The 11,715-nt window shown below is 36.8% G+C and overlaps 1 long non-coding RNA gene across 1 annotated transcript; it reads right to left on the bottom strand.

Annotated features, from left to right (window-relative positions):
* Window positions 1-429: 429 nt before the first annotated feature.
* On the bottom strand, window positions 430-3,344 carry LOC141646090 (uncharacterized). Its single transcript, XR_012545332.1, has 5 exons — window positions 3,131-3,344; window positions 2,321-2,716; window positions 2,085-2,161; window positions 1,200-1,301; window positions 430-1,111 (listed from the first exon to the last, which is right to left on the bottom strand). It is a non-coding gene; the product is annotated as an uncharacterized LOC141646090 (long non-coding RNA).
* Between the last annotated feature and the right edge of the window lie 8,371 nt (window positions 3,345-11,715).

Below are 11,715 nucleotides of genomic sequence, written 5' to 3'. Positions count from 1 at the left end.
ATTTACGAGAGACGTTGAGGCACTGGGATAATGTTGTTACCGATTGTCGAACTTATTTAATTGTTTTCTTAGGCAAATTTACCAAAATAACCCAAATTTCATTCATTCTTCTCATAAATCACATGCAGAATAAATTTCGGCGAATATAAAATTTAAATTACTTGGGTTATTACGAAAATCTCATTTTGAACAATTTTGCAACCATTAATGTAAAGTCTGAAGGTCATCGAAAGAGCTCTATTAGTAAAAACACATGGTGCATAACAATTGCAAGGTATCTTCATTCTCAGTGAAAGTCTAGAGTCAAAAGATGTTCTTTCTTTAGAATTTGTGCTTTAGGAAAGGCACTTGCATTCACACAAATAATTGATGACCAAGAAGAGGAGTATGTTATCACCTTTGTTGACGGTGGGAAGAAAAATATTCATCTACGAAGTAATATATTATATGTCATGTGAGTATGTGACTATATACAATATCATATTGATCTTCAAATATATGATCCATACAGAAATCAATCATACCATAATAATTCAAACATTTAAACCCAAAGAAATGACATTGTAAGTGGTGAGATACCCGTAAAAAGTAGTTTATCTCATCTTTTTGAAAGTTTGCAAATCCTTATTACATAATAATTATACTGGTTTAAAAAAATTTCAGCACCAAATTGGAAAATACACAAATGAAAAACGAATGTTTTAGCGGATCCGCTACTGATTGTGAAATAGGCAAGATCCTATTCATCGGCTTCTTAATCACACTTCACTCCTATAGGAGATAGAATGTAATAATTCTATTATGAACATTCTTCATTTGCTTTCTTTGACATAGCGTTCTATGAGTACAATCAAGTCATTAACTCATTTATTAAAGGAGGTAAATGACGCGAAATAATGTCGATTGTATGCAACATCGGTCTCATATGAGTTTACGTCTAAATGAATAAGAGGGATCGGAGCAAGCAGCCAATCGCTCACAAGTATTCCCTCCCTCACATCCTTGATGACCATTTGAAACTTTTGCCACTTCGAGATTGCTTAGGCTGATCTCCAAAGTCCGAACTTCGTTTTCGTCCCTTCAAAGACAACCCAAGCTCCTTTTAACTTCACTGTAAGAAGAAGTCCAAACATTAGCAGAGAAACTAACATGCAATCTGAGGGATCTAAAAATTACCGAGGAAAAAGATTCGATCAAACCTGTGATTCATCCGAGTTTTCATAGTGCATAGTTGATTTTCCTTTTGGGTGAGGACATATACACTGGTTTTGAAGTGTCCCTCCATGGATTGACATCCGAAACTGCAAAGGTGCAAGTAAACATGAAACTTTTGTGCCATCACACAAAAAATAATTACAAATTGCATAAGATGAGCGACTACAAATATTTAACTACACTGCAATTCTAGTAAGCGATCAACATGGTGTGAACATTTGTGAACTTGGCCGTACATAATGTTCCTAGTCCTAGAAGGCACTAAAGTGGCTGGACTGTCTTAGGCTCTTAGCAACAAATGCATCGTCAAACATGCTTGATATCATATCAAAGAGTTGTTTATCGAAGATTAAATAAATTAAAATAAAATACGCTTCAAATTCCTTATATGGATAAACAAAAATATGTATGCACATTTTTTTTCACAGGAACATTGATATTCTCAAAGGAATACATAGACAAATCCGACATCATAAAGGCCCATGAGCTTTTCTCATAAGAACACAGATTTTTCACTCACTCATTTTTACTATATACGAAATTCTTTACTCTAATTGTCAGTTGAGAATTTACAGGAGAATTATAAAAATCAATCTAATGACTGAGACACAAACTATTGCCTTCCTAATATCATGAAACCATTTCCTTTTGGAATTTCAACTCAAAAAGAGTGAACTAAAAAATTCTCATAAGATATTAATTTAATACGGAGTTACAAATCACTCAGCACTCAATGACTCAATAAAACTTTGAAATTGTAACAATGAGCACACAGCCTTGCCACATGATGTAAAAGACAAAGCGTTATTTTAGGAGACTGAATAACCAAAATCATAATGAGAATGTAGAGAAGGGCGTCATGAAATTACCAAACAGATAGGGAGGGTTTTCTTTAGCGGCTTTCATGTTCCAACAACAGGAAGACGTCTATAGTTGAACTTGAAGACTTAAAATAAGAACAAATCATTGCTTGATTAAAGTCGTATCATAGTTCCAACAATCTAACACCAAAAATGTAATTAAACAACAAACCATTTCATAATATCAATTATAAAGCATTAAAAAAACAAAAATAAGAACGAATCATCAATAGTTCAATACTTACTTTTGAGCTTTGATATTTTGGCTTTGAATAGATAAAACAGGATCCAAGTTCCTCCATTGATAGTTTTCAATGGTTGTTTCTTGTTCAATCTCCATTTTACATGGGTTTTCTTTCTCCTCAACAATTACTTGCTGAATTTTTTCAGTTTTTTCCTTTACAATATGAGTTTTTTTAGGGTAGCTGAATGTCTAAAAGTTAGAGATTATTGTAAATTGAAATTTTATTTTGAGTAGAGAATTGATTTAATGAGAATCCTGAGATAATAATGGTGAGAGTGTGTGGTTAGAAGTTCTAGAGACTCTTTTATGAAGCACGCTACTTCTTCGGAAATTGGACTTGGTATAAGTGCAGCAAACAGCATTGGAGTGACTTGGGTTCAAAAGGCAATAATTGGACCTGTAGATTGATAAACAAATTGAGATCATTCTGTTAAGCTTTACCAGTAAACTCAAACTGAATAGCAACAATAGGACGTGATGACCAGTTTCGAGATTATGATTGAAACAAATTTTTTTTTTTTTGGTGATAAAAATTGAAACAAATATGTAATACCATGATACTGAGTACAAATAGGCAAATAGTGGGTGGGAGATATGAGAATATGAGCTATGTGACTTCACTTGAGCTTTAAGATTACTATAGTTTTATAGTAATAACCAAAAACAACTCCTCAAAACAGAAGCCAGGAATTCAGTTGTACACAGTTCAGTAGACCTTCGATGAGTAGCAACGAAAAATTGGAGAGCTCGACATAGAGATGGAAATAAAGAGCTCAGGTCAAAACACTTTCGGAGTTAAGAAAATACAAACCTCTCTCGAATACTTCTTTGAAGACATCGGTCAGTGTTGATGGCTCCTTAACCACCATATTTCTTCTCATCAGAAGTCAATATCATCTATGCCACAAATGTAGTATTTACAATAACAAATAAATACATAAACAGAAATTCTCATATGAGAATATGAGATGGTGTTAAAGACAATTATGATACTAACCCATATTGTACTATTGTAGCTAAGAATGAGAAATAACCAAACAAAATGAAACCAATGTACTGTACAATACACAAAATAGCAGTTATGACTGAAATCGAGTCAAATCTTCAAGAAACTGAATAATCGCAGGAAAAAAAACTATTAATAAACAAACCCACAAACTTAAACAAATTTGTTTAAGGATATAACACAAAGATAAACACACTCTCACCGGACTTGCTGGGTATTGCTAGAAAATCTGTCACAATATTCGCCGGCAGCAAAATCCAAGGGATATAATTGACAGTAGGAAAACCTAATTGGAGTTTATTAGAAGATAAACATGAGAATATTTTTTGGATTTCCTATTGGAATTCATATTAGGTTGTTGCAAATCTTGCAATTGGGGTTTTGTTAGTAGGAGATGAGTTGTCTTGCTCATATTAATGGGGAAAGAGTCTGGGTAAGATTGTACTGGTACTCCATTTGTGGATTGCGCCGCACGCTTGCCTGGGTAATTGGGTAAATATTTTGAGGAGTTATAGAGTAATGAAGACCCCTCTTTTTTAGGAAATTGAATTTGCACCTTTATCAAGATAGTAAAGAGATGGACTCTTTGCATCAGACTAATTGTTCATTCTCAAGTAGCATAGAGAATGACAAAGGGTTAGGTGAAAGGTACGTCAGATTTAATTGGACTTTAATTTTTTTTTTTTTGGTGCTGATGTGGCCATGTTGCAAAACCGTGATTGGCTCAAACAAAACTGATTTTGTGAGGTTGAATGTGAGGGCTGCATTACCTTAATTCTCAAAGGAGATTGTGCCACGTCAGCGGTTTTACAAGATTCTTTTATATATATAATGATTCCTCCCTCACCTCCTCTTTTCCACCATCCACAACCACCACAAAGCACCAATTTCCTCTAATTTCTTCTTATTTTAACTCTTATTATTTCCTTAATAATTACTCTCATACCAAGCAAGCTCTAAATATGAAAATTTTATTAGGTGGACAAATGTCAACCTAATGAATATATAAGATATACGAAGTAATATATAATCACCCTAATTTAACTGATCCTATAATGCTTTATCCTTGGGGGGCTGATTTATATCGACGACGTTTTAAAAAAAAAAAGACGATAACTGCCCTTCCACTCATCCAACACTTTCTCTCTCTAAAATATTTCCTCTCAAATTCAACTAAAAATCAACTAAATTAAAAAAAAACCAACAACAACAATTAACAACATGACGGATCCCGAATCATCGGTACATAAACAACTTAATCGCTTCATTATTTGGTTAATTTTAATTTTTTTGCGCACCGTTAAATCTATTCGATAATTGATTTACGTCACGTATTGACTTAGTAATAGCAAACATTGCGATTTTTCTGCGTAAATCTAAAATTTGTACCCCCACGGTTGAACCATGAACCAAACTTTGAGATCTAATGTTCAGCCATGGACCAAACGTTGGAAACCAACGTTTGCCATGGTCCAAACCTTGGAATCCCACGCTTGGCCATGGAGATTTTTTTTTTTTTTCTAAAAAAAAAAAAAATTTTTAAAAAAAAAATCACCATGGCCAAACGTGGGATTCCAACGTTTGGACCATGGCCAAAGTTGGTTTCCCACGTTTGGACCATGGCAAACGTTGGTTTTCAACGTTTGGTCCATGATCGATTGTTGAATCTCAACATTTAGTCCATGAGCTAGTTCATTTTTTTTTTAAAAACCCGTGTTTAATACGTTTATTTGCCGATTTTTTAAAATTATTTAAGTTTTCTAGTCGATGTGCGTTAATTTCTAACATTTTTTAATTGGTTTAATGTAGTTGAGAGATCGAAATGTAGTTGGTTTTTAGTAGAATTTGAGAGAAAATTGTTTAGAGAGAGAAAGAAGTGTAATTATACAAAGGGCATTATCGTCTTTTGGAATGAAAACGTCGACGATATTTACTAAAACGTCGACGATATTTACAAATTGGGTATCCTTGTTAAATGTACAATATAAAGCAACGTGAAAATGATCTCATATCTAACGGTTTAAATTGTTATCACTAACATGATACGCATGCATGAGTCATGAATTTAAGTGAAAAATATGCAGGTTGTCGCATTAAATCAGGAAAAATAATCCACTTTCCGCTAAGGAATAGGACAGTTTTAGAAAAGAGACTAAAGGGAGTGGGGAAGTACCATATTACTACCCAGTACCCAATAAGTCTCCCTTGTAACGGGTATATCCGTCACAAGCTTATGATGGGTTAAGTATCTCCCACTTATGTAGATAATACAAGTCTAGGGAATCACAAAGTGTTTATCTTTACCTACTCAAGTGTGTAATATTTGACCCGTCACAAATTTGTGACGGATATGTCCGTCACAAATGAGAATTTGTGTTGAGTAAATAGTATGTGATTTTATGATGTTCACAAGAATAATTTACAAGGGAGGTATAAATCCATCCCAACTAACACTTTTTTTTGGGGTGATAGGGTGATATATCCCTTTGTTATAATTTACAACGGTTATAAGCAAGATTAATTGATGTTCACAAAGGCACTTACAATAGATACTTTGTAGACATAAATTAACTTTTTATATGGTATATAGAACTATATATCGTTCTTTTCATTTTCTAGCTTTAATTTGATTGCAATTTTGTGAAATTGAATGTACGTTGATCTAAATGTTTAATGTATCAACGATCTAAACACAACTACCTCCAAGCATAATTGAACCGATTTAGGCTTGTGAGATCAATATGCAAATAGGAGCGTGTTGTGATATTAAGTCGATATTATTGTATTCTTGTGTTATGGGTAATTTTCATATTATATAGATTCTGTCGGTTTCCTTATTTCGTCTAGGTTTTATGTTCCATGTATGTAAATACATGCATCTATTATAATTGAAAAGCAGGCAAGCATAATAAGAACGTCACATACAATTTTCCGTATACAATTTTACATGGTATCAGAGCTAGGTTTTCTAGCATTCTGAAAGTAGTCCTCAAGTCAATTCTTCCGACTCCGAGTCAGACGATATGACGAAGGATTCAAAAGGAAAATTGAGTCCGTATTTTCTCTCAACATCTGACAAGGCCGGAGACAAATTAGTCCTTATCACGTTGAAGGGAGAAAATTATGATGAATGGGCGCTCAAGATGCGTGGTGCCTTGTGCTCGAAAAAAGAAAACTGGTTTCATCGATGGGACGATTAAGAAACCCGCTGATGATTCGGACGAAATTGATGACTGGTACATGGTTAATGCCATGGTGGTTAATTGGATTTTTAATTGTATCGAACCAGATCTCGGTTCAATTATTTCTTATGTCGATGAAGTAAAAGAATTATGGATTGACATTGAGCAACGTTTTAGCGTTGGTAATGGTCCGAAATTGCACAATAAAAAGGGTTCGACAACCAATTTGTACCTGTGGTGGTTGTAAGTGTGGGTTAAACAAACAACTTAATAAGAAACGTGATGAGGATAAAATTCATGATTTTTTATTGCGTATCGATTCATCCTATTCCACGGTTGTGTCGAATTTGTTGCTGCAAGATCCCCTCCCTTCTCTTAATCGAGCATATTCTACACTCATTCAAGAAGAAGGTGTCAAAGGGAAGGCAGTTCAGGTGATTGGAGCACGAAGTAATGAACACAGAGGTGCACCTGTTGGTGGTTTCGTTGCTCATTCTGCACCTTCATTAAGTGCAGCACGCACACAGGAGGCGGACGAAAAATAAATTGAAGGTCGTCCTAAGTGCGATAATTGCAACAAGTGGGGACATGTTCGGAAGTCCTGTTTCGACATCATAGGATACTCGAAGGGATGGCGAGATAGAGGCAGAGGTAATGGAGGCGCTTTTGGTCGAGGACGTGGTGGCAGCAACAATATGTAGGGATACGGCAGAGGAGCTGCAACTCCAGCACGAGTCAGCGACGATGTGGTCGATAATAAGAAACAATTTGTTAGCGTGCCAAAGGAGCAATGGGATGCGTACGTTATCATGCCAAAGCGTCATCTTCTTCTTCAAGGGTTCGAATGAATGTGGTAAGACGGATAATAATGTTTTATGGCTACTTGATTCGGGTGCAACACACCATATGGCAGAATGTTTTGCACAATTACAAGATGTACAGGAAATTGATGCTTGTATGGTGGCACTTCCTAATGAGAAGTTTTTTAAAGCAACCAAAGAAGGAATGGTGTCTCTTGGGGGCACTTTAGTTTCAAGACATGTTCTTTTTCTCCCAGATTTTAATTGTAACCTTGTCTCTATATATCAGTTATCTAAGGACCTTGGTTGCGAAATTAAATTTACTAACAATGCTTGCGTTATACAGGACCGCATAACGAGAATACGATTGGCACGGGTGAGCATAAGGTAAAGCTATATCTTTTGGAAGGGGAGTTGAAACGTGAGGTCTATGCTGCAAATAAAGACTCGGATAACGTGGAGGTTTGGCATCGTAGACTAGGGCACCCTTCGAAAAGAGTAGTAACCTTTTTACCGTTTATTAGTAATAATAGTAAGTTTGATAAACGAGATACTGCACTCTGTGATATTTGTTTGTGTGCTAAACAGACAAGAGAAAAATTTGTTGTTAGCGAAAATAAAGCTAAGTCAATTTTTGAGCTAATTCATTGTGATTTATGGGGAGATTACCGTATTGTTTCATCTTGTGGTAGTCGATATTTTCTCACTGTGGTCGATGATTTTTCTGGTGCTGTTTGGGTCTATTTAATTAAAACAAAGGATGAGGTTTCACAATTATTACAAAATTTTATGGTTATGGCAAAGAGACAATTTAATGCCGATGTTAAGATAGTACGTACTGACAATGGAACGGAATTCACATGTTTAAAAAATTATTTCGACACCCATGGCATAATACATCAGACCACTTGCGTTGGTACTTCACAGCAGAATGGACAGGTTGAAAGAAAACATCGTCACATTCTTAATGTGTCTATCGCATTACAGTTTCAAGCAGGTTTGCCGATTGAGTTTTGGGGAGAGTGTGCCTTAATGGCAGGATATCTCAATAATAGGACACCGTCTGTTTTACTCCAGGGTAAGACGCCTTATGAGGTATTATTTAATAAATCTCCAAGTTACGATAATTTACGTACGTTTGGTTGTTTATGTAACGCTAAGCACACCCGTAAGGATGGAGATAAATTTGCGCCACGTAGTCGGCGGTGTATTTTTGTTGGTTACCCATTCGGTAAGAAAGGATGGGAAGTTTACGATTTGGAGTCAAAGGAATTTTTTATATCTTGTGATGTAGTTTTTGATGAATATGTTTTGCCGTTCCTTGGTAATTCTGGCAATGGGACAGTTACTTCTACTAATGGTGCGGGTGGAGAGGAACCAGCCGTGTCATCTGATACGGTTGTAGAAGGCGAGTTTATACTGAGTGATGTGCCTGAGGACGTAGCTAGTGTACATGATGAAGTGTTGGATGTAGGTGTTATGGCAGACCGTGAAGTGTTGGGTGAGGATGCTGCTGTTTCGGGTACGAATGAAGGGTTACCCAGGGAGGATGTCGCAGTTGAAGCGGAGTTGAGGCGTGGTAAACAACCTCATGTACCATGGTCCAAGTATAGTAAGGACGAGTATGTGACAGGGGCAACACGTATTCTTACCAATGTCGAAGAATATAGCTTTCCCCCAAGCGAGCTACTCCAATCGTCATCTTCAGGTATGCCATATCCTCTAGCGCATTTAGTTTGTTGTGATAAATTTTCTTGGCGACGTCGTTCGTTTGTAGCTGCAGTAGACGGCTGTATTGAGCCAACTTCTTTCCGTGAGGCAGTAAAAGAAAAACGATGGTGCGATGCTATGAATGCCGAACTTGATGCGTTAATACGCAATGGGACATGGGATATTGTTGACTTACCAACTTATAAGAAAGCAATTGGTAATAAATGTATTTATAACATTAATTTGTGTGCTGATGGCTCAGTTTAGAGGTTCAAGGCTCGACTTGTTATTCTTGTCAATCGTCAAGAAGCAGGAATTGATTTTTTTGAGACCTTTGCTCCTACTGCTAAACTGGTCACTGTTCGTGTTTTTCTGGCCATTGTTGCAGCGCGGAATTGGGAATTGCATCAAATGGATGTCCATAACGCTTTTCTTCACGACGATTTGGAAGAAGAGGTCTATATGCATTTGCCGCTTAGATACTCCGTAGCTAAGATAGGTAAAGTTTGTCGTCTTAAAAAGTCATTATATGGGCTCCGTCAAGCTTCTCGATGTTGGTTCGAGAAATTGTCCACTTCTCTTATGGGTTATGGTTTCCAGCGATGTATGTCTGATTATTCTCTAATTTGTTATCATGCTTCTGACATTGAAGTATATGGCCTAGTTTATGTGGACGATTTAGTTTTTGGTGGTAATAATGCGGACGGTAGTCACCGTGTTAAAGAGTATCTCAGTACATGTTTTCATATGAAGGATTTGAGTCGCTTAAAGTATTTCTTGGGTCTTGAAGTGGACAGGAATTCATCTGGCATTTTCCTCTGTCAAAGGATATACGCTCTAGATATCCTCAATGAAACGAGTCTCATTGGTGCTCGTCCTTCTAATGTCCCTATTGAGGAAAATCACAAATTGGGTGTGGCTGATAATGCTTTAGCCATGGACCCTGAAGTTTATCATCGTTTGGTCGGTCGATTGATTTATTTGACCAATACCCGTCCTGACCTGACTAACTGTGTTCATGTTTTGTCGACATTCATGCACGCACCGCGGGAGACGCATTGGCAAGCTGCGTTATGTGTGGTTCGTTATCTTAAAGCTCATTCTGGTCAAGGTTTGTTGTTTCGGAGTGGTTTTCCTCTTGTTATGTCTGTTTATTGTGATGCTGATTGGGCTAGTTGTCCATTAACACGACGATCTCTGACTGCGTATTTTGTCTTGTTGGGTGGTACATCTATTTCTTGGAAAACCAAGAAACAGCCCATTGTGTCTCTTTCTTTCGCTGAAGCTGAATACCGTGTTATGCAAGCAACCACTTGTGAGGTCAAATGGTTGTAAGGGATATTGAGTTTTCTTAATGTTTCTGTAAGTTCTTCTGCTCGTCTTCATTGTGATAATAGCGCGGCATTACATCTTGCACGAAACCCCATTTTTCACGAGCGTACTAAACATATTGAGCTCGATTGTCATTTTGTGCGGGATGCAGTTCGAGATGATCTTATTTCTCCTACTTATATTCATACGTTTGATCAAGTAGCGGATATTTTAACTAAAGCTTTGGGAGTGCGTCAGTTTGAACATTTGTTATCCAAGTTGGGCGTTGTCGATCCCCACGCTCCAACTTGAGGGGGGGTGTTGAGATATTAAGTCGATATTATTGTATTCTTGTATTATGGGCAATTTCCATATTATGTAGATTCTGTCGGTTTCCTTATTTCGTCTAGGGTTTATGTTTCATGTATATAAATACATGCATCTATTGTAATTGAAAAGCAGTCAAGCATAATAAGAACGTCACATACAAATTTCCGTATACAATTTTACAGAGCGCCAGCGTGCTCGCTTCTTAGCTCATCGGGTCTAAAAAGTTGTAGCTCAAACTCGAATTAAACTAGGTATAATTTTATCTTTTTCACTCTTTAAAATCTATGTATGATAAAAAAAAATTGATACATCAATTATAATTAAAACATATTTCAGATTATAACATATTTTTAATACTATAAGAACACGAAACACAAATTATTAATTGTTTAAAAAATATTCTAAGCAATCAAAAATGTGTTCAATCATGGTTTCAATTCGCGCTTTGTTGAACTCGAGCTCATTTCAAATTCCGTCAAGCTCGGGCTACACTTTGGCTCGAGCCTGTTGATCGAGCCGATTTCTAGATGTTGGAGTTTTGGTTGCTCCAAAGCTTAAGTAAAACAACACTTATCCCACATTGTAATAATAGTGGGGGAGTGTTGTATTTATATATGGAAGAGAGTTAACAAGAGTTAACTAGACTATAGTGGGTAGACTATAGTCTCCCCACGCGCGCGCCGCCGCCGCCGCCGTCCGGCCGGCTCGGCTCGGCTCGTGTTCGTGACACGTGCGTAGTGTGGTGGGGCCCCTTTTTGCTGCTGGTCCGAATTTTCTCCTCGGATTCTTTTTCTATAGCTGTTGAGATTTTATTCCGCAATCAATACAAAATTCATTACACGATTTATGACAATTAATCGCAGAATCAATGGCATTCATTTTGGACTGTTGGAGGAGCCTCTTGGCTACTATATAAACCTTCTTCCTCCTCAGTTTTACATACACAGAAAAATACAAATCATCTCCTTCTCTATGTCGTCCCTTTTATGCTATCAATATTGAGAACAGTTCCCGCTTCCGTCCTTGGTGTGCAACATTGTGCGGAAGGAGGCGTTAA

Source organism: Silene latifolia, chromosome 3, assembly GCF_048544455.1.
Source record: "Silene latifolia isolate original U9 population chromosome 3, ASM4854445v1, whole genome shotgun sequence".
NCBI classification, from domain to species: domain Eukaryota; kingdom Viridiplantae; phylum Streptophyta; class Magnoliopsida; order Caryophyllales; family Caryophyllaceae; genus Silene; species Silene latifolia.
The sequence above is the reverse complement of the archived record's forward strand: the minus strand, read 5'-3'. Positions and strand labels throughout refer to the sequence as shown.